The sequence below is a fragment of the Xyrauchen texanus genome, chromosome 12 (genome assembly GCF_025860055.1).
Source record: "Xyrauchen texanus isolate HMW12.3.18 chromosome 12, RBS_HiC_50CHRs, whole genome shotgun sequence".
NCBI classification, from domain to species: Eukaryota; Metazoa; Chordata; class Actinopteri; order Cypriniformes; family Catostomidae; genus Xyrauchen; species Xyrauchen texanus.
This window is the reverse complement of record NC_068287.1, coordinates 1,620,123-1,641,035: the sequence shown is the minus strand read 5'-3', so window position 1 is coordinate 1,641,035 and position 20,913 is coordinate 1,620,123.

Here is a 20,913-nt window from a genome sequence, read left to right as displayed (position 1 = left end):
CTGGGCTGTAGGTCAGTGGGAGGTATTGGCAGATTTTCTTTCTGTATTTGTCTTTGTCCTCCAAGCAGGCATGGTAACATACACCAACAGCCATAAGTAATGACCACAGAATTGGGTTTCTGTCATCAGTAGCCCTCTGATTTTGTTCAGTTCTATCTGTCCTCTGAATAGTTTCAAACTGGCAAAGCTCTGAGAGTAGCATTTGATGGTTTTTGAAAAACCAGCCAAAAACTTGCATGCAGGGCTCTACATCCCTCAGACTCACAAAACTACATTCATCATTTCTTGTTCGCATATACTTCTGTGAAGCTGACAGAATATCTGTGATGGTTGTGATAAAGCCAACATCAATGGAATGGGTTTCTACTACCGTTTCAACTATTTGCTTGATGTACATTTTCTCAGTATGGTCATTGAGCTGTCCAAAGTCCCAAACTAATGGAATCATGCTAGGTGGTAAAGCCTGCACTCTGTACACAAGCTGACGGAGCGGAATGGATCCAAGTTTTTCATTTGTTTCCTCAGCTCGAACTCTGTATCCCAAACCAGCTGATTCCAATCTTTGGATCATTTCGTCTGTATGTTTCCTGTATGGATTACAAGCTGCAATGATTTTTAAGCCATTGTTGTGAGCCAAATCCTCTCCCTCAGCAGTGTTGTCACAGAGGATTTCCTTAAAGAGCAACATGCAGGTTGAATTTATAACTGAATTAATACTTTATATTGTCTGCAGAGGTCTTTTAAAAACACATATGTAGAAATTACTAATGAAATCTCATTTGATGTAGAGATTTTGATGAAAATGTGCTAGGCTCTGGAATACGCCTTTCCCGCTATCAACGCGTCATATGACGTAGGGCGAGGCAAACAAAAGAGCTCGCGGTCAGCTCTCTCATTGTGGGTGTTGATGTAGTTAGAGCAGTAGTGAGAGACAGAAAGTTTTAGAGAAGCCATAATGGTAAATTATTGTGTTTGTGCTGGTTGCTGAATTCTAGCCTGTCAGGACATCGTGTCCATCATTTTCCTTCTAGAAAAAAACAAGGCTTTTCGGTCTTGAGAGCGTTTTGTGCAGGTGAAGAGAGCAGACTTCACTGCCGTGTCTGTTACCACACACTCGGTCGTTTGTGGCGCACATTTCACTCCGGAGAATTATCGACCTGGAGATTTGTTGGAGTCTCGGATGGGATTTCGGAGTAAGGACCACATGAGGCTGATTACTGATGCTGTTCCTCGGTGCACTCGATGGAATCAAGTCCACCGTCAAAGTGTACACCGGATTTTGGCGCGGGCTGGACTGGAGGACAAAGTGCTAACGTTAGCAGACATTCTGTGCAACGAAAACGAGGACTTAGCAGAGTAAGTCTTACTTTTAATTATTTTAACTCTTAATTTGCTCATAATTATAGGCCTGTGGGCCATCATAGGTATGTTCGTCCACACCGGAGAACTCGGTTTCTTCATTCGCATCCATTGTAACCTGAGCTTGAACTTGACCAGACTCCCTCGCCCATCGTCACTTCCGGTTAGTGCTTTATAGACGCGGAAGTTATTTTATCACAATTTATCTCAAAATATCGTTAATGGCTAAATATATATTACTCCAGTTCAGAAAATCGAGTTGTTTTATCATCAACATACACTATGCTATATAGGGGTGTCCAACCTGCATGTTGCTCTTTAATACTGCTAATGGCCTCTGTTGTGTTTGCCTCATCAAAAAACAACACAGAGTCAAAACCATAATTCTGCTTGTTTCTTAATGCCAAGCTCTCTGCCTCTCTTACTTTGATGTAAATCATGTCTGAACTTGTTCCTCCATGAACCTTGACTAGTTGCAACCGTGGCAACTCCACTTCTGTGCATCTCACAAAGGAATTTGATTAGCCTGGTCTTCCCACAACCTGTCTCACCCATAATTATGACAGGAATCCCACAGCGAAAGCGCATATGAATTGCCAACATTTTCAAAATGTTATCTGTAGTGAGCTCGTATGTTTCATCTGGGTCAAGAGGCCACTGTATTCCCAAGACCCTTGAAAGTCTCTCAATTTTCTCCCCTCTTGGGAGCTGACCAAAATCGACATTGAAAGGAACTCTCTGTAGTTTAAGGCCCTCGTAAAGCTCTCCAGACATGATGTTCCTTTTGATCACTGTGTTTGATGATGGATCAATAGCATCAACCCCATTCTGTTCATTTCGCTGAAGATGAAAGCCAATAAATGTCATGGACACGTGATCGTCATTGAAGAAAATGTATGGATGTGGTTCAGACTCCCATCATTTTCTTATCCTGAAGGGAGCCAATTCTTCTTCATTAGCACCAGAAATGTCACTGTTTAGTCTCCCTGGACTCTGGTCAGAGATGCTAAGGGAAGGAGTGGCAAAATCCTTAGCCATCATAATCATAAAATCAACAACAACATTTTTGAATCCCATCAGAGTGTCCCCTATGAAAGAAACATCACAGAAAACAGATCTCTCACAATCCCGAAGTTGCAAGTTCAGGAACCAGGAAAAATTCCTCAGCTCTGCCCAAGAGGGGTCTATGATGCCGCAGTACAAAAATAGCATCTGCAGGCATTCAACATGAGTGCCCTCAATTCCATTGTATATGAAGCCATCCAAACTGACACCATTGTAGAAACGTTGCAGGTACTGGTACGGACGTTGGTAGGCCTCACTTTTGAACTCTTGGTCATCCATAAAGGGGTAATCACACTCTATTAATGATAAATCCTCCTCAATTCTCATTTCCAACTCAAGGACCTCTTTGGGTGGACGACAGTAGACGCATGGAAACACATCCAGGAAGGTAGAATGGACTTTTGCACCCTGACATGAAAAGGAGAAAGAATGCATGAAGTCTGATTAATGCCAAAAAATCCTAGATTGATGTTATGCATGATGCATATATGATGCATCTCAATTATGAAACAGGAATTTACTTACAGCTCTTGTGCCATTGTGGGATGTGCCACCATCAGGTCTTAGGACCTCAATGACATACAAGTGCTTATTATTGCTTTTCCACATGTGTCCTTCTGATTCCATGAGGTATCCAAGGACTAATAGCCTGAATAAAAATTCATGGAGTCCTTTTTTTACCTGCGAGTAAATAAGCAATGATTTATATGGAAAAAAAATGTCTCTGTGTTTACCAAAATGTAAATAAAAAAGGAAAACTGGTAGATATCATGGTGGTGATGTCAAAATGAAAGACTGAAAGCTCCTTTTTCTTGGGGCTGTTGACCAAGGACCGAAGGATGATATTTTCATCAACTCTTGACTCAATCAACCTGATGCAATTCAGCTGAGAGGGATTTTCGGTAATAGGCTTCAATTTCTCATACATTCGTTTAATGTAAAGCGATTTTCCTAAGACGCATCACGCAGAACTCAGCATCTTACACCTTTTTGTATAATATGTTAAATTAATTCAATTAATTCATAACTTTTATGTATACTCACCCACTCCAGATCTGTCAGAAGAAACAACTCCCACAAACTGCCTGTCTTTGAACACAGCAGCAGCACTCAACATGTCATTTGGAACTGTAAAATGCCTAACAAGGTAACGCTGAATACTGCTCATTGATTCTTGAGGAACCAAGTGCAACCTAAACTGAATAAAAGCTGAGGGAAGGTATGTATGTTCTCTGTTAGAGCTGCAAACCAACACCAGTCTGTAATCATTTTTGCACAGTGCCTTTTGATGCTGAAAGAATTGCTCTGCTTTGTAGCTCACTTCATAGGTAAGTTGGTCCACATAGAGCATTGTGTAGATCTTTTTTCCCCCATAGCCAGCAGTGAGACAGCGCCTGAGGAAAAGCTCTACTACTTCATATGGTGTGGAAGCACTACATAGGAGTACTTCATCATAGGTTGGCAGAGGCTCATATTTGCTGCTCATGTAAATTGAAATGCAAGATGTCAGAATTTCTTCAGAGGGGCAGATAATAAGATTTGGTCTTCCAATAGTCAGTCCATTAGGCAGTTCTCTCTGAATGTTCCATGTTCCCTCAACCTGTAAGGAGTCACCCTCATATTCACTGGGGCAGGTGGCCAAAATTTCAAGAAGGTATCCTAGACTTCTGACATCAAGGGAGTCTGGCAGGAAATCTTTCATGTCCCGCATGTAAGCATTCCAAACCACATCTATCTTCTCTGAGCCACTAGCTTGCCCTAACTGACTTGCAAAGTCATCAAACGATGGGCAAGGCTCCTCAACATGCATATTATTCTCAGTGTTACTGGGGACTGTCACAAAGGTTTGAAAGTTTAAGTCAAAATTTTCCTCAGGACCCTTCTTTATTGCTTCATACTGAAGCCTTTCCCAAGCTTGTGTTAAATCTGAAGGGGAGCAATTAGGCTTGATAAAGGAGAGCATCATATGAACTTGATCTTCCACATTAGTCAGATTTTTCTGGGTGAGCTGACTGCACAGATAAACTGCATGTTCTGCAGTAAAATAGTTTAAGTAGTAATGCAGAGATCTCTGCTTGTCAATGAAATCTTTCCAGAAGCATAGGCATCTCTCCATCTTCTTACAGACCACTGGCAGCTGTTCTGTAACATCTCCTTCCACCATGATAACACTAACAACACTCCCTAAGTTGAAGTCCATAATGATGCATGCTTCTTTACTGTTACAGTTTATGTTTGTCTCCCAGTGTCTGAACAATGGATTTCCAGCAGCATATACATCAATAAATGCAGAGGCCAACCTCTGCACACTAGCAAAGACCTGGAAACAGAAAAAAATATATATAATTCAGGGATAATTTCCATTAATAAATGACAGTGAAAAGATAGCAGTTAATAACAGTTAATAGGTAGGAAGTCACCTCTGCAAATCGATCAACCTCAAACTGGCCTTGATCTCCTTTGCCAGACATTAGCATAAGTTTATTCTGAAGGTCCCTGAGGTCTTCAAGAGTGTAATTGCCTGTCTCACAGCCCTCATCATGCTCCTCCATGATCTGCAGCTTCAGAACATTTTCCAAACATAACTGAAAAATGAAAAGCAAAATTCAAGGTTTTTGATGCATCAATCATACAAGTAATCATTTGGTAACAGTAAAGGGAACTAAAAAGGATGTCACTGCTCCTCATGGAAACCCTGCTGGAAAATACTATTAAAACTATCTTAAAGTGATAGAATTGTTTTGGAACATGGTAGCTGGTTTCCAACTGGTCTTCCACCTGATCCAGGTACTTGCCAGCTGATAGCTAAGCTGGTTAACCTCTTTAACCAGCAAACATTTTGAAAACACAGACCCAACACCTTCAGCAGACTTTCCAGTAGGAAATGGTTGTGCAAAAACTGGCAAGTTTATCATAATTTCTGCGTATCTTAAGAAGTATATTTCTACTCAAGCAGTAACGACAAACCTTCTTTTGGTTTTTAGCACTGATGATGAAGATGCCGTTTGTGTTGATAGCTGATGCCAGAGATAGAGAAGATAGCTCCACTGACCCATGGCTGTCCTTGACTGTCTTCAACCATTCTATGTGCCTAGCAGAATCATGCTGAAACCAAAGAAAATTTTCATGAACAAGAATGTAACAAATCTATTCTTCTTCCTCTGGTTTTCAAACCTAGCAGTACATCTTACCAATTTTTTGGGGAGGTTGGGGTCATTATCAAGCGCCTTCCACAATTTTTTCAGCATGTCTTTAAAGAGCTTAAAGCCAGCATCTGGTTTTAAATCATAGAGCACTGAGGAGTAGCCAAGAACAGCATCATGAAAACAGGCCACACGATCCACATCCAAATCATTCTCTCCCGCAGAGATGGAGGCCAAATCCACAAAGACTTTCAACTCATTGATGTCTAAAGTGATAAAAGACAATGTTGAAGAATAACATTTGCTTACAACATAAAATTATGAAAGAACTTTTAACTACAGGTGAGAACACCTATTAATTTACCTTCAAGTGCCTCTTTAACCCACATAACAAAATTCTTTCCGAGGCCTAGCTCCTCAAGGCACAGTCTGCGGGACTCTGTGATGTCCACAAGTACAGTTTTTGCCAGCATGAACTCATTGTCAATGCTGTCAAGATGCTCCTTTTTGAAATCCAAGTGTGTCTGAATGAAAGAAAGTTTCATGGGTTTACCCTATTCTTTGTCTGATGTCTACTTAAAATAAAAATGCAATCACAAAAGAATTGGTCAAAGGTTGAAGCAACCAGCCTCTCCAAAATAAATATAAAAAATTATGGCTGTTTAAAAACAGAAGAGATGTTAAAAGGACTGTTACTTCGGTACCAAGGCGATACTAAAATAAAAAAATCATATTTTTTTAAGACTAAAAAAATCATGATCCCAGTGTTTCTGCAGCACCGATAGTATCGACTCAATTCGATACAAACACGCTCTGACTGACACTCGATTGCGTCGAAATGTTAACATAAATTTGAAAAAATTTAAGCACAAAATAAATAAAACATTGTGATTAATAAATCGCAAAATACTACAATCTTTGTCTGCATGATCTGTGAGCTTTAAAGTGAATGTGTGAAGCTGACCACTCATACATTGGAAACACCACAAACATTGAGAATCATGCACACTGTGTGTTGTATAAATGAGCAGGGCACTCATCCACTGTGAAGCACGCAGCACATGTAGACTATATATTTATAAAATTAAATCACAGCATTTGCACTTTAATGATCACACTGGGCCATGTAGTGAACTGCTTCCATACTGAGGTGTAAAGCTTCCATAAAAAACATGCCAAAATAAAAGCTTGATTCAAAATAAAAGCTAGATGCGTCAGATTAGAGAAATTGAAATCACTGTATAGAACTCTTTAAAATTCACCATAGTGTTATTAATAATAATCATCATCAATACATAATAATAATACTACAAATTAAGCAATACATCACAAGCAAGAGTGCAGTTAAAAAAGTACAAATTTTGGTAAACAAATGTAGTGGTATGTTGAAAAGAATTATTAGTATTATTATATTTTTTTCAAAAGAATAAGATTGAAATTGACAATCACCATTTAGATTTTTAAATTAAATTCAACTTTAAAACATAAAAATTAAAAGAGAATTGGAATTGGGAAAAAATTCTACAGATTTCAGTAGGGCCCTACTTAAATTCACTTTAATTGCAAAACACGAAGGAAACAAGCATTTGTTTTAATGTATTGTTTACATTTAACCTGAAGTGTAACTGATCTTGATCTTGCAACTTCAATATTACACTAACATATTAGCATATTTTGCTGTGGTTGCTGATATTGGTATCGAGAACTGTGAAATTTCACTTCTAAAAAGTTTGGTAACAAATTATCGTCACATCACTATCAAATAGATTTCCCAAACACTGCCACTGGTTGAAAACATCTAGGTTACTGTCGTAACCGCAATTCCCTGATGGAGGGAACGAGACATTGTGTCGGTGAAGTGACACTAGGGGTCTCTCTTGAGAGCCTCAGTTGCCTCTGAGCTTTGTGAAAAGGCCAATGAGAATTGGCGAACAGAATATGCATGTCCCTCTCCCGGACATACGGGTATAAAAGGAGGGAATTCTGCATCTGTTTAGTCAGGTTTTGCACTGAGGATCCGAGAATATGGTTTGGCCGTTACAGTGGTTGGTACGTTGATGTGGCAAGGTGTTCTGTCACTCACTCGACATTGTGTTATGAAGTGACACTAGGGGTCCCTATCTAATAACGACACGACACTGAACCGTGTTACGTGAACTGCTGTTGCGAGTGCAAGCAAGCTGTTGCTTGCCAAAGGACGGCCCAAAGAAAAACGTCATACACTTTTTAGGTTCCCATGCATCCCTCTTCTCTTGAGGGGGGTGGGGGGTGGGGGGGGCAAAGCGACGTGCCAAGCATGGGAGCAGGCCGTGCCATCCGTGGTCTTTTCTCTCTCTATGTTTACCATAAGGCTGTTAGAAGCACCTGGGACCATCTAACGCTATAACATGCATCGGGGAAGGTGTTCTTTTCCAACTCCTATTCTTTCAGGGGGAAAAGACCCCGTGGAGACCACATCCTGCCCAGATTAGGGAGGTCACATGTGGCAAATACGTCACATGGGCTTATGAGCCACACATGGAAGTGGCACAGTGGTATGTCCTACCTGGTGAGGGAGGGATTTCTACAAACACAGCGATCGGGGGCAGGGGGAATGCCCAAGGGAGACGCGGGTCCGCCGACAGGGGGACTGTACCGCGGAAAATACAACACAGGGGGTAATCATGATGACCGATACCTGTGGAGCACCTATTCCAGTACAGAGTAATTAGTACCCGTAGTGGGTCTGGTAGGGAATTCCTCCGCTGAATTCACAAGCCAGAGTGCTATGGAGGAAAAACATCCAGGGAGCGCAAGCTTTTGTGGACTCGCTTGGGGGTAAAAGAGCACGGGTTCGCCTCGGAAGAGGGGAAAGGCGCTATGCGCAAACGGTACACCTGGTCAGCTGACCTGTATTACCGAGTTCTACATGCTCGGACTTGAAGAAACACGGGCCAGAACCGACTCAACCCTCGGAGGTTATTGATTATGCAAAGGTATTGGGTGTTTCTGCTAGAGAGGCGCCATTGGCTGGTGCCCACAATAATGCCACGCTCCTCATAGAGAATGCTCAAACCAGCAAGGGGGCGGCCATGGCCTGGTGCAAGGGCGTTGATGACCTCGTGGACAAACCTAAGTTGGGACAGCGTCCTCTTCCACTGTCCGCCATAGCAAACATAGAGCTCCATGTGCGGTCCAAAATAGGTGCGCAAAGCTTCATTAAGTCTAGCAGCTCTAAGGGGGTTCTCCTGAGGGCCCACAGGTGGCGCAGAGAGACCCTGTGAGGGGAACAGGCATGGCCTAGGAGGATTCAGCCTCCGGGGGCCTCTTAAGGGACCTGATGACCAGGTTGTGCTACCACAGGGGCTTAACGTCCACTGCATAAAGGTGGGCCAGTATAGAGGCTACAAAACCTTCAAGGTGGAGGGGGACAGCCACGCCGAGGCCAGCTGTGTGCCAGCGTGTCTGTCCCGAGGGGAGCCTCCAACAAGGGGTAACAGGGAGGGTAGTGGGAGTTCTCCTGGGAAGCGAACATGTCTACCTGTGCTTTGCCAAATTGGTCCCAAATCATCTGGACCAATTGGGGTGGAGCCTCCAACCTCCACTGAGCGTGGCCTGTCATGACAGTATGTGCCATGGTGCCATGCCCATCTCGGGAATCAAGTCTGAAGCCAGTGCTTTAGTGGTCTCATATGCATCAACTAGAGCAGCGCGGACGTCATATGCCCCAGGAGCCTCTGGAACTGTTTTAGAGGGACTGCAGTGCCTGGTTTGAATAGGGCGAGGCACTTCAGCACTGACTGCTCGTCTGTGAGGTGCGCTTTCATTGAGACTGAGTCTTACTCCATCCTGAGAAAAGAGATTCTCTGAACCGGGGTGAGCTTGCTCTTTTCCCAGCTGACCCAAAACCCTATCCGGCTGAGGTGCCTGAGCACCTGGTCCCTGTGGGCACACAGTGAGTCTCAAGAGTGAGCTAGGATCAGCCAATCATTGAGGTAATTGAGTATGCCCACTTCCCTTAGTGGGGCAAGGGCTGCCTCTGCAACCTTTGTGAAGAAGCGAGGGGACAGGAACAAGTTGAAGGGGATTACCTTGTACTGGTATGACCGGCCCTCGAACGCTAACCGCAGGAAGGGTCTGTGTCGGGGGAAGATCGAGACGTGGAAGTATGCGTCCTTCAGGTGTACCGCTGCAAACCAATCTTGACACCGAATGCATGTTAGCGTCGGGAGGCAAAGTCACGTGCTGGGGTTGCCTGTGCTGAGGGAAGACTCAAAGCACTTACCTCCCTCCACGTAGCCGGCAGGGGGCGGGTTGGTGATGGAGGAGGAGGTCCTTCGGAGATGTCCTCTGGACTCGTCAGAACTTCGTCAGCTTGTCGTGCACTTCTAGGAAGAAGGGGACTGGGGGCTGTGAGAGGCCCCCTGACCCGAGGAACCAATCATCTAGCCACGAGGGCCTCAAACTGGGTTCCCGCTGAACTCCCCAAATCGCATCCATCGCCATCCCATGGGAGGAAGGCGCGAAGCAGGGGGCGGCTGGAGTGGCATTTCCTTTCATAAAGGAAAGTCGCGACGGCAACATTGCCATGGTCAAATTCTCGCAGTGAGAACAAGAACAATCCACAAATGCTGCCTCGGTGGAATCCCGACCCAGACACACGAGGCAGCGCCTATCACCGTCAGAGGTAGAGAGATATCTGCCTCATCCAGGAACTACACACAGGCGGAAATGCATATTGAAAAAGACAGGTCTTTAAAAAGCCGACAAATGTGTTACTCTTTTAGAGAAATTATACTCTTTTAGAGATTCTATGTTCTTTTAGAAGTGCTGTTGATGTGCACAGGCGCATAGACTGCACAGAGTGCAGAAAAGAGAAGCGCTGGTAACGCACCATAAGGTCCAACAGCAAAAGCTCTGTAGAAGTGAGTGGAACAGTTGTGAAACACCAGCTCGCTGGACACACAACCGCTCGGCTCTGAAGAAAAGACTAAATAGATGCACAATTCCTTCCTTTTATTCCTGTATGTCCGGGGGAGGGACATGCAAATTCTGGTTGCCAATTCTCATTAGCCTTTTCTCAAAGCTCAGAGGCAAATGAGGCTGTCAAGAGAGACCCCTAGTGTCATTTCACTGACACAATGTTGAGTGAGTGACAGAAGGGGAACCAGATAGTCCTGCCCAAACTCCATTTGAAAGCCCATTGGTGCTATGTTGGGCTGTTGAAATGCTCAAAAAAACTGACTAATATTGTGATTGTGCCAGAAAGCCACATTGGTAACAAGTTCAAGGGGTTTTGAAACCCCAAAAAATAAATACAAAATTACATGACATACAGCCTCAAGCAATTTCTCCAGGACTTGAAAGTCTCCTTGTAGGCACAGGGTCTGTTTGACCATCATGACCACTTGAGCTGATGCTACAGCTAGATGAATCTCATGGTACTGTTTGATCTGCTGTACTCTTGTCTGGACCCAACGTCGGTCATCACTGATGTCCAGTTTACACATGATTGCAAAATCTGCAGCCAGTTCATTATACTTTCCCTTGTAGGCTATGAATGTTACATCAACATCTTCAAAAGTGATGCTACCATGTATATGTTTTTGAATTCATTGTGGCATGGCTCAAATATTTCATTGTAAATCTCTTTTGGTTTAATAAACAATTTATCCTCTGGGTTAGATTCCTCAGCATCTTCATCATCATTCGTTCTCATGACAAACTCTTTAGCCTGATTCACCCAACACATTTTGAAAATGTAGCTGTCCTTAAAGGTGTTTAGGATCTCTGCCATATATTGGACATCATCATCAAGCTTAAAGTAGGTGACTACCCCTGACAATTCAGTAGGAATTTGGTTTAAAAAATGAACTTCCATGAAACTGTCCAGGTCCATCTCATCAATGTCAATATGGTGTTTGTCTTCCAACCCTTCAAAATTAACTGTAACAGAAAGGATATCTAGTATTAATATGTCTATATATATTTTTATCAAAGAGTTCTGTGATTGTCAAGTGAGAGTTGTGATAGTTACAGAGCTTAAAGTGAAAAAAAATCCTGAGCCTGAACTTCCTGTGGCTCAACCAGGACTTTTACCAAGCCCGTTTTTTCTATTAACCAATTCTATGAGCAACAGCACAGTCATATTTTCAACGCATTAACAACTATTGTGCCAAAATAATTGAAACTTTTGCAGTACTATGCTTACTGTGTCAAGAAAATAACATAACATGAATGTTTGTGCCAATATTTATTGAATTGCTAGCTTTGAAACATGTTAATGACAAAGTGCATTCACCATTGGTTTCTTTGTAATGTGCAAACAGCATAAAGTGCACTCAACATTGCTCACTCTGAAATGTGCAAACATTCTTAGGTGCTTTTACCAAAACAGAAAACTTTGCCAACTTAAATAGACATTTGTATTAGTTAGAGAACATAAAAAACACAAAAGTGCATCAAACCAATAAATGCATAGATGTTAGAAAACTACTGTAGCGTAATATACTGTACTGTATTACAATCTTAGTGCAACTCAAAAGGCTATTTATCATTCTAAATCTAATTTTTCTTCTGTTTTTTTGGCGTTTCTGGGCTATAAATGAAGTCTTTTAAGCGATCTAAGCATCTTCTTTTCAAAGAAAGTACTTCTGTTGAATAGGTCATGGCTGCTTTGGCTGCAGAGGAGCTGGCTTTGGCTGCAGAGGAGCTGGTTTTGGCTGCAGAGGAGCTGGTTTTGGCTGCAGAGGAGCTGGCTTTGGCTGCAGAGGAGCTGGCTTTGGCTGCAGAGGAGCTGGCTTTGGGTGCAGAGGAGCTGGCTTTGGGTGCAGAAGAGCTGGCTTTGGCTGCAGAAGAGCTGGCTTTGGCTGCAGAAGAGCTGGCTTTGGCTGCAGAAGAGCTGGTTTTGGGTGCAGAGGAGCTGGCTCTGGGTGCAGAGGAGCTGGCTCTGGGTGCAGAGGAGCTGGCTCTGGGTGCAGAGGAGCTGGTTTTGGGTGCAGAGGAGCTGGCTCTGGGTGCAGAGGAGCTGGCTTTGGGTGCAGAAGAGCTGGTTTTGGGTGCAGAGGAGCTGGCTCTGACTGCTTCACTCAGTTTTTTCATTGCCTCTGCACATTTCCTTTCCTTCTTCCTATCCAGGTGTGTCTGATAAGTTTGATATGCCAACAGACATGTTCTCCTCATCGGTTGATCTATTGTCATGTTTGCAGCAGTCATCCGTCTTGCTTTTAAACTGGATTTGACTATTGCCAGGCCCTCATATGTTTCAATATTCATGCAACATCTATCCACCTCAAAAATGTCATCCATTTGATTGAAAGATCCCTCAACCAGAGGTCCTGTAAATAAGCTAAGTAAAGCTTTTACCAGCATGTTAAGGACCGGATATCTCTCATCTCCCTCATCATTTTTCATAGCCACAATGGGGCTCCACCAACCAACATCTACACTCATTTCCTCATCTTTATATAGATGAGCACGGGCAACCAGCTCACCATCAATTTGATAGGCCCGTACTTCCTCATTGAGTTTCCCTAGGTCTTCTGGTGCCACAACATTTGGCAAAGCCCTGCCTAATGTAAGAAATGCAGTGCAAACTGAGTCCTCCTGCAATAAAGCTGGACTGAGTGCTGACAGGGATGTGATTATTTTATTATTCAGTGGAAGGTTTTTTAGCAGAAATGCTGCTGCTCTGATGTATCCTTCTCTCAGACTAGAATAGATACTTGAAACCCATAGCTTTTTCTCCAATTGTGCTTTGTTCAGTTTAGAGAAGCAGAATTGTCCAACAGAGAGCCTTTTGTCTGACAAGTGCAAGTCTCTGCAATGAACATCGACCTTTAGGATGTCTTTTGCACTTAGGCCAATGGACTCAGGCTTCATGAACTTACTGAGCAGCTCTCTGACCAAAGCCACCATCTCTGCGTGAAGTAAGTGCACCATTGGTTTCTCATATTTAAGTTTTTTGAGGAAACTTTGGAACGTTGGGAGAACTCCTGTACACAAAAGAGGACATTTTAATTAAACATCATTATAAAATAAGAATTAGTTAATAAACATACATATTCTACACTAGAAAAATATAATGACTCAAAACTGATGTTCATGGACATATGTAGTGAATCCCAATTCGTTATATGGTTATATGCAGGATAAAATATTCAAAATGTAACAAGCACAAACTAAATTCTCCAAGTGAATAATCATCCTCATTCAGTGCCTTCCAAGTATTCTTACATTTAGTCATATACACTTTCTTAATCAAAATACCTCTGAAGATGTCGATCACTACTCTTAATCTTTCATAGTCTGTAAAAAGCACTAATAATCGTGACTTCCTGTCTTTATTTGCCTGTGTTCGGTAGGCTTTGGCTTGTTGCTGTTGCAGAAATTTTATTCTTGCCCTTTCCTCAACTGACACTGCATTTCTCTGCAGTACTTCAGCTAGCAACCATCTGCAGCAAAAACACATATCCCTGATTAATATGCCAAATCTTAGTAAGAAAGTCAATAAACAAAGTAATAAATTAATTATTTTCCAAAATTATACATAAAGTACAAAATAATATTACCTGTAGTTATGTTCTTCATCTGGTGGTATAAGATGGTAGTAATAGACAACCAAGGCATCCATGACTTCATCCACCCTGTTGTATACATCAAGCATCTGAAGAAACCTGCTGCTGATGGGTCGCACCAAGCTCTTTTGGGGTTTGTGCAAGAGACTTTGGTATTCTGAAAAGATCTCTTTTTGCTTGGGAGACTTTTCAGTGTCATAATAAATATCTGAACAAAAGTCCTGTACTTCTGTGCCAAATGGATTAAGTAGGGCTTTAGCGCTGTTTGAGACCATATGAACGGTGTCTCCTGATATGTCCAGTAGACAGGGATTTTCTTTGCGTGCATAGGCCTCCACGCCCCCCTTCTTTCCACGCATGACAGCACAGTTGTCCATAAGAATACTTATTACTTGCTTCCATTCAAGTTTGTATGAAGCTAAAATACCCCCTAGCTCTTCCATAAGAATAGGAGCTGTTGCCACATTTACCATTTTGCTAGCCAAATGCTGTGTTGTTATCGTTCCACTTTCCTCGTCGAAAAATCTGACCAACACATTTAGTATTCGGTCTACATTGCTGTTTGTCGACTCATCAATGTTCAGAGAAAACATTGTTTTTTCGAGTTTGTCCGAAAGATCTTTTTTTAAATGTAAAGCGAGGCCGTGTGTATTTAAATAGCTTACTTGCTGGTTCGACAGTGACAGTTTAGACAAAGCTGTTTTGTCCTCGGACAACTTTTTACATAGATCCACAAGCGGTTGTGAAATTGTGAACGATAAGTCGTGTTGAGATATAAATGCACACGGTCTTAACTTTTGCTCACAAACACGGTCAGTGAAAGAGGTCAGAGGAGTTGCCGTAGTTTCTGCTCCAGGTAACGTGGTCGTATGCTGTAGACTGCGCACGATAGCTCTGTGCGTCTTATCTCCATCATGAATGACAAGTGTTTTTTTACCGCTAGTGGCATAGTGAAGCTTTTTGTGGCAAACTATGCAAAAACAAGCTCCAGGCTCCCGAAGTTTACTGCACCAAGTGCCTAAAGCCTTCCCGTTTTGTCCTCTTTCTTCAAGCCATGCCCAGCGCCACTTGTTTTTTACTTTCTTCTCCAAAGCAGATGAATTTTCTCCTGGTTTGATAAACTCCATTCTCCATAGCGTGTGTACAAGCTAACTGCGAACTGGTTCACTTCCAGCACAAGACCCGCCCTCCTCTCTAGCAATTGGCTAAGACAACCTAATATCATGCTCCCATTGGCTGTGACAGCTGTGCGCGCTGACTCTTGAATCAAGGTGGTAGGTTGAAGGGGACCGGTATTTTATTCAAGTCAGATTAGGGCCTGTTCACATATTGCGTCTTTTGCGCGCTAAAGTTCGTTATTTCAAATGTAGCCGCGGGGTATGCCCGCTCATAATGGAAGCGACGCGCACGTTTTTTCCAAGCGAAAGTGCCTCCGACTGTAATTTGCAGCCTGATAAATAAATTTTGCCTGCGCCAGAGGCCGGACCTGCCCTCAAGCCGGAAATCCGGCCCCCGGCCGGAATACTTTAAGCCCTGTAGTTAATAGAAAGCATATACCCATCACATGCTCCTGTAGATTGCGGCACATTGTAATGAGAACCTCCACCAGCCTGCTTTAATGCTCAACAGCTTTTACCTCCTTATTTCTAGACTGAAGGAGCTCATTCATGGCATTGGTGTCCTTGTATTGTTCATTTTCACAAAAACAATCTGGAAATAAAAGTAGTGTGGGGTTAAATTTCCCATCTGAAACCAGATCTAGATGGTATTTTTGAGTGTTTTTTACCTAAATCAAGCAGCTCTAAGAAAGTGCTCTTCTTCTGCAGGATGTGCTTGAGAAGCTTAATCTTTATAGTCCCTTTGACAAGCTGATTTAAAATGTTTGTAAATACTGAGGATCCCATGGCAAATTTCTCTTTAGCCCCATCAGAAAGCTGTTCAAACATTTTTCCATCAGCACCTGAAGAACCCAAAGGTCATTGAATCACAGAAAATTAGCATTTTATTTAACAACATGCTGAAGGAAACCATAGAAATACCATGAAGCTGAAAGATATTTTTGGTGACTGTCCAATTTAGAAGATGTTGAAGAATCACTTCTTCTTCCTCCAGATTCTTTGTCCATTTGTCATCTCTTGGCCAGGACTTTAGGATGATGGTGGACACGAGCTTTCCAAATTTCCAGTTTACGCTGTATCTACTGAATCTCTCAAAAAGCGTCCCCTCAGATTTACTCTGTTCAAAAAAGTATGCTTTATTTGCATTTGCTTTCTACATTTACAAACCAGCAACTGTTTTGAGCCTAATTTAAATGCTTACACTGCAAAAGCACACTTTTCTGCATCAGTATTTTTGTGTTGTATTCCAGAAAAATGTCTAAGCTACCTTTAAAGAAACAATTGTTTAAGATGTTAAGATTTTTGTGTTTTAAGCATAAACTTCACTAAATATTGTTAAATTTATGCTTTAAACAAGAAAAATAAAATGACCAATGTGGTAAGAAGGATAACGTTATTCAAAGTATATGCTCTATATCTAGCGCAAGTATACTCCTCAGAAAATATATCTTGATTTGAAGATTTTTTATTTTTATTTCTGGAAAACTAGACAAAAATACAAAGACTTTGAATAAATGTGACATTCATGTATCCCACTGTCATGTTCATTGTTGTCCTTTGTTCTTTTGTGTACTTTTTTGAAAATTCCTGTTCAGTTCCTAGTTTTGTCACATCCTGTTTTCCCTCCATGTTTTGTATCTGGGTTTTATTGGTTCATTGGTTGATTACCTTGATTCAGTTCTTGTTTGTCAATGGTTTTAGTTAATTATCTCGTTATCCTGATTCAGAGTTCTGTTTGTTGATTGGCCTTGTTACCCTTGTCCTTGTGTATTTAAACCCTGTTTGTTCCTTCATTCCCTTGTCGGTCGTTGAATGTTGTTGTACGTGAATGTTATAGTTGTTTCTCCTGCCTGTGGATGTTTTTCATGTTCATGTGGTTTTCCCCTCGTGGATATTTCTTTGTTCCTGTTTGTTTGCCCTCACTTTGATTTACAATAAAGAACCTGCTTTTGGATCCGCACCTCCTCGTCTGCCTTCACTCCTACATTCGTTACAGAACGACCGACCACACTATGGATCCAGCGGTTCAGCAAGCGAACTACCAGCTGCTTTGCCTAAAGCAAGAGGACCGACCGATGGAGGACCACATCCGTGACTTCCTTGAGCTGGCAAACATCTCCGACTTCCCGGACTCAGCCTTGGTGGTTTTCTTCTGGGGTAACCTGAACCCCTCACTGAAGGAGCGGTTGCCACCGGCGACACGCGGCTGGACGCTCTGTGATTTTGTGGCGGAGACGCTGCTGGTATGCGGCTCGCCACTTACTGTGGATGTTGTGGATGAGGATCCTGCCTCCCCTCCCACGGCGGTGACTCTCCAGTCATCCCTAGCTCTCCCTGTCACGCCAGCCCCTACGGTCAGTGTGCAAACCCCCACGCCTGTTGCCGTCATCGAGCCTGCACGGTCCACTTCGTCTGCCCGGAGGAGGGTGAGAAGACGGGCTTCTGCCTCCCAGTTCGCGCCTGCCCCGGTCTGCGAGCCAGAGCCCACGCATGTCACCGTGAGCGAGCCAGAGCCCACGCATGTCACCGTGAGCGAGCCAGAGCCCACGCATGTCACCGTGAGCGAGCCAGAGCCCACGCATGTCACCGTGAGCGAGCCAGAGCCCACGCATGTCACCGTGAGTGATCCTGAGTCCTCGTCAGCCACGGTCAGCGAACCCAAGCCAGCGAATGCCTCGGTCACCCAGCCAGTACCTGTCGCCTCAGATATCCCTGAGCCAGCGCCTGTAGCCTCAGATATCCCTGAGCCAGCGCCTGTAGCCTCGACCGTCCCTGAGCCAGCGCCTGTAGCCTCGACCGTCCCTGAGCCAGCGCCTGTAGCCTCGACCGTCCCTGAGCCAGCGCCTGTAGCCTCGACCGTCCCTGAGCCAGCGCCTGTAGCCTCGACCGTCCCAGAGCCAGCGCCTGTAGCCTCGACCGTCCCAGAGCCAGCGCCTGTAGCCTCGACCGTCCCAGAGCCAGCGCCTGTAGCCTCGACCGTCCCAGAGCCAGCGCCTGTAGCCTCGACCGTCCCAGAGCCAGCGCCAGCAGCCATGACCGTCCAAGAGCCAGCGCCTCCCGAGTCTTCTAGGGCTCCTCCTCACGAGCTTTCCAGAGCTCCGCCTTCCGAGTTTCCCGAGCTTTCCAGAGCTCCGCCTTCCGAGTTTCACGAGCTTTCCAGAGCTCCGCCTTCCGAGCTTTCCAGAGCCCCGCCTACTGAGTAAGGATGGCTGGCGCGAAACAGACGTTCCGAAGCTTTGCGAGATCCCGAAGCAAAGATGATTCGAAACACTGATCCGAAGCGTGATTCAAAACACCCACGTCACGTGACAACGGCTAAATGAAGCGTCTAAGTGTTTCATCAGGTGGAGTGCTCCGCCGAATCAGGGTTTCATTGATTGGTCGGTTCGGGAACAAATCACACAATCACACAGTATAAAAGTTTTGTCAACGCATTTTCATATCGTGGGTTTTTGTGAGAGGAGTTTGGTTTTGAGATAGTGGATTTTTGGTGATATAGTGACATTTATAGTGCGATTTGTTTAGTTATATTTAGGATTTAATTTACATTTACACATTGACTTAGAGACACACAGAGTACATATAGTGACACATGAATAGATGCATTGATAGAAATATATATATATATATATATATATATATATATATATATGATTAATAGATAGATACATATATTACAGATACATATAGATTATTAGATAGATAGGCTACATATAAAATAGATAGATAGATAGATAGATAGATAGATAGATAGATAGATAGATAGATAGATAGATAGATAGAAATGGAGGCTCCACAGAAGAGATGCCGTACATCTGTGGTGTGGGAGCATTTCCATTTGGAAACCCCAAATAAAGTGAGATGTGTGTATTGTGATCGGCAGCTCGCCTACTGCAACAATACATCATCCATGATGCGCCATTTGAGGAGCATTCATCCTGCCATTCTGCAGGGTGCAGAGGATGGTAGTGTTCCCCTGTACCAAGGCCTGCTACTGACACTGCTGGACCCAAGGTTTAAAAATGTGGCTTTTGGAAATCCTGCCAAAGCCCTGGATGCTGAAAAGCACATCACACTGGAGTGTGCTTCACTGATGCGTTCAAACACAACTCCTGGTGAGTTTCAGTCTATGTTATCTTATGTAATGTGATTCATGAAATTTATACTTCATATGTGTTGTCAGTTTATGATTTGTTACTAATTGCCGTTTTCTTTTAATTCAGAACCACAAATGTCAACATCAGGCCCATCATCAACACCAGTTGAAACACAAGACAGTTTATGGGAACATTTTGACAATCGTATCCGTGAGACCCAGATGATACACAATCCTACAGCTGATGCCACAGTGGAAGTGAAAAAATACCTCAGCGATGCGTTTTTGCCCAGAACTCATGATCCTCTAACTTACTGGAAAGAGAGAGCAGTAATCTTTCCTCATTTGTATGTCCTAGCTAAAAAATATCTTTGTATGCCAGCAACAAGTGTCCCTTGTGAGAGAATTTTTTCAAAGGCTGGAGAAATTATCTGTAAAAAGAAGTAGGCTGAGTCCTTCAACAGCAGAGAAATTAATATTTTTGAATAAAAATCTATAAGAAAGGGAGACATTGTGGCTTGATTTATTTTTATTAATATTCATTTTTCATGACCAAAATCACATTATGCAATGTGAAGAGACTACAGGTTACAAGCTTCATATATTACAAAAATACAATAAAAAAAAACAAAACCAACACATTTTTTTATTAGCTCTTTGTAAAGGTTGTTTCAGATCAACACCTGCAAGTGACCACTAGGTGTCACCGTGGAGACGGGTTTCGGATTGATTCGAAGCCTCGAAACAAAATGGCACATTTGCTTCGACTGTTTCATTGCTTCACGAAGCCTCGATCTGCCCATCTCTACTACTGAGCATCCTGAGCTTTCCAGAGCTCTGCCTCCCGAGCTTCCCAGAGATCCACCTCTCGAGCCTTCCAGGGCTCCTCCCCCCCGAGCCTCCCAGGGCTCCGCCTCTCAAGCCTCTCGAGCCTTCCAGGGCTCCGCCTCTCAAGCCTTCCAGGGCTCCTCCTCCCGAGCCTCCTAGGGCTCCGCCCCTCAAGTCTCTCGAGCCTTCCAGGGCTCCTCCTCCCGAGCCTTCCAGGGCTCCTCCTCCCGAGCCTTCCAGGGCTCCGCCTCTCAAGCCTTCCAGGGCTCCTCCTCCCAAGCCTCCTAGGGCTCCGCCTCAAGTCTCGAGTCTTCCAGGGCTCCGTCTCAAGTCTCCCGAGCTTTCCAGAGCTCCTCCTCTCGAGCCTTCCAGGGCTCCGCCTCTCAAGCCTCTCGAGCCTTCCAGGGCTCCGCCTCTCAAGCCTCTCGAGCCTTCCAGGGCTCCGCCACTCAAGCCTCTCGAGTCTTCTAGGGCTCCGCCTCCTATGGCTCAGCCTCCTACTGCTCCGCCTCCCGAGCCTCCCACGGCTCTGCCTCCCGAGCCTCCTACGGCTCCGCCTCCCACGGCTCTGCCTCTCCAGTCTCCTACGGCGCCACCTCCCTCGGCTCCGCCTCCTAAGCCCCCCATGGTCCTGCCTACGCCTCCTTCAACGCAGCCTCCCAAGTCTTCTACGGCTCCGCCTCCGAAGTCCTCCTTGCTCCGCCTCACGCGGCTCCACCAGTCCCTATCTGGCGGCCACCACCCAGGTC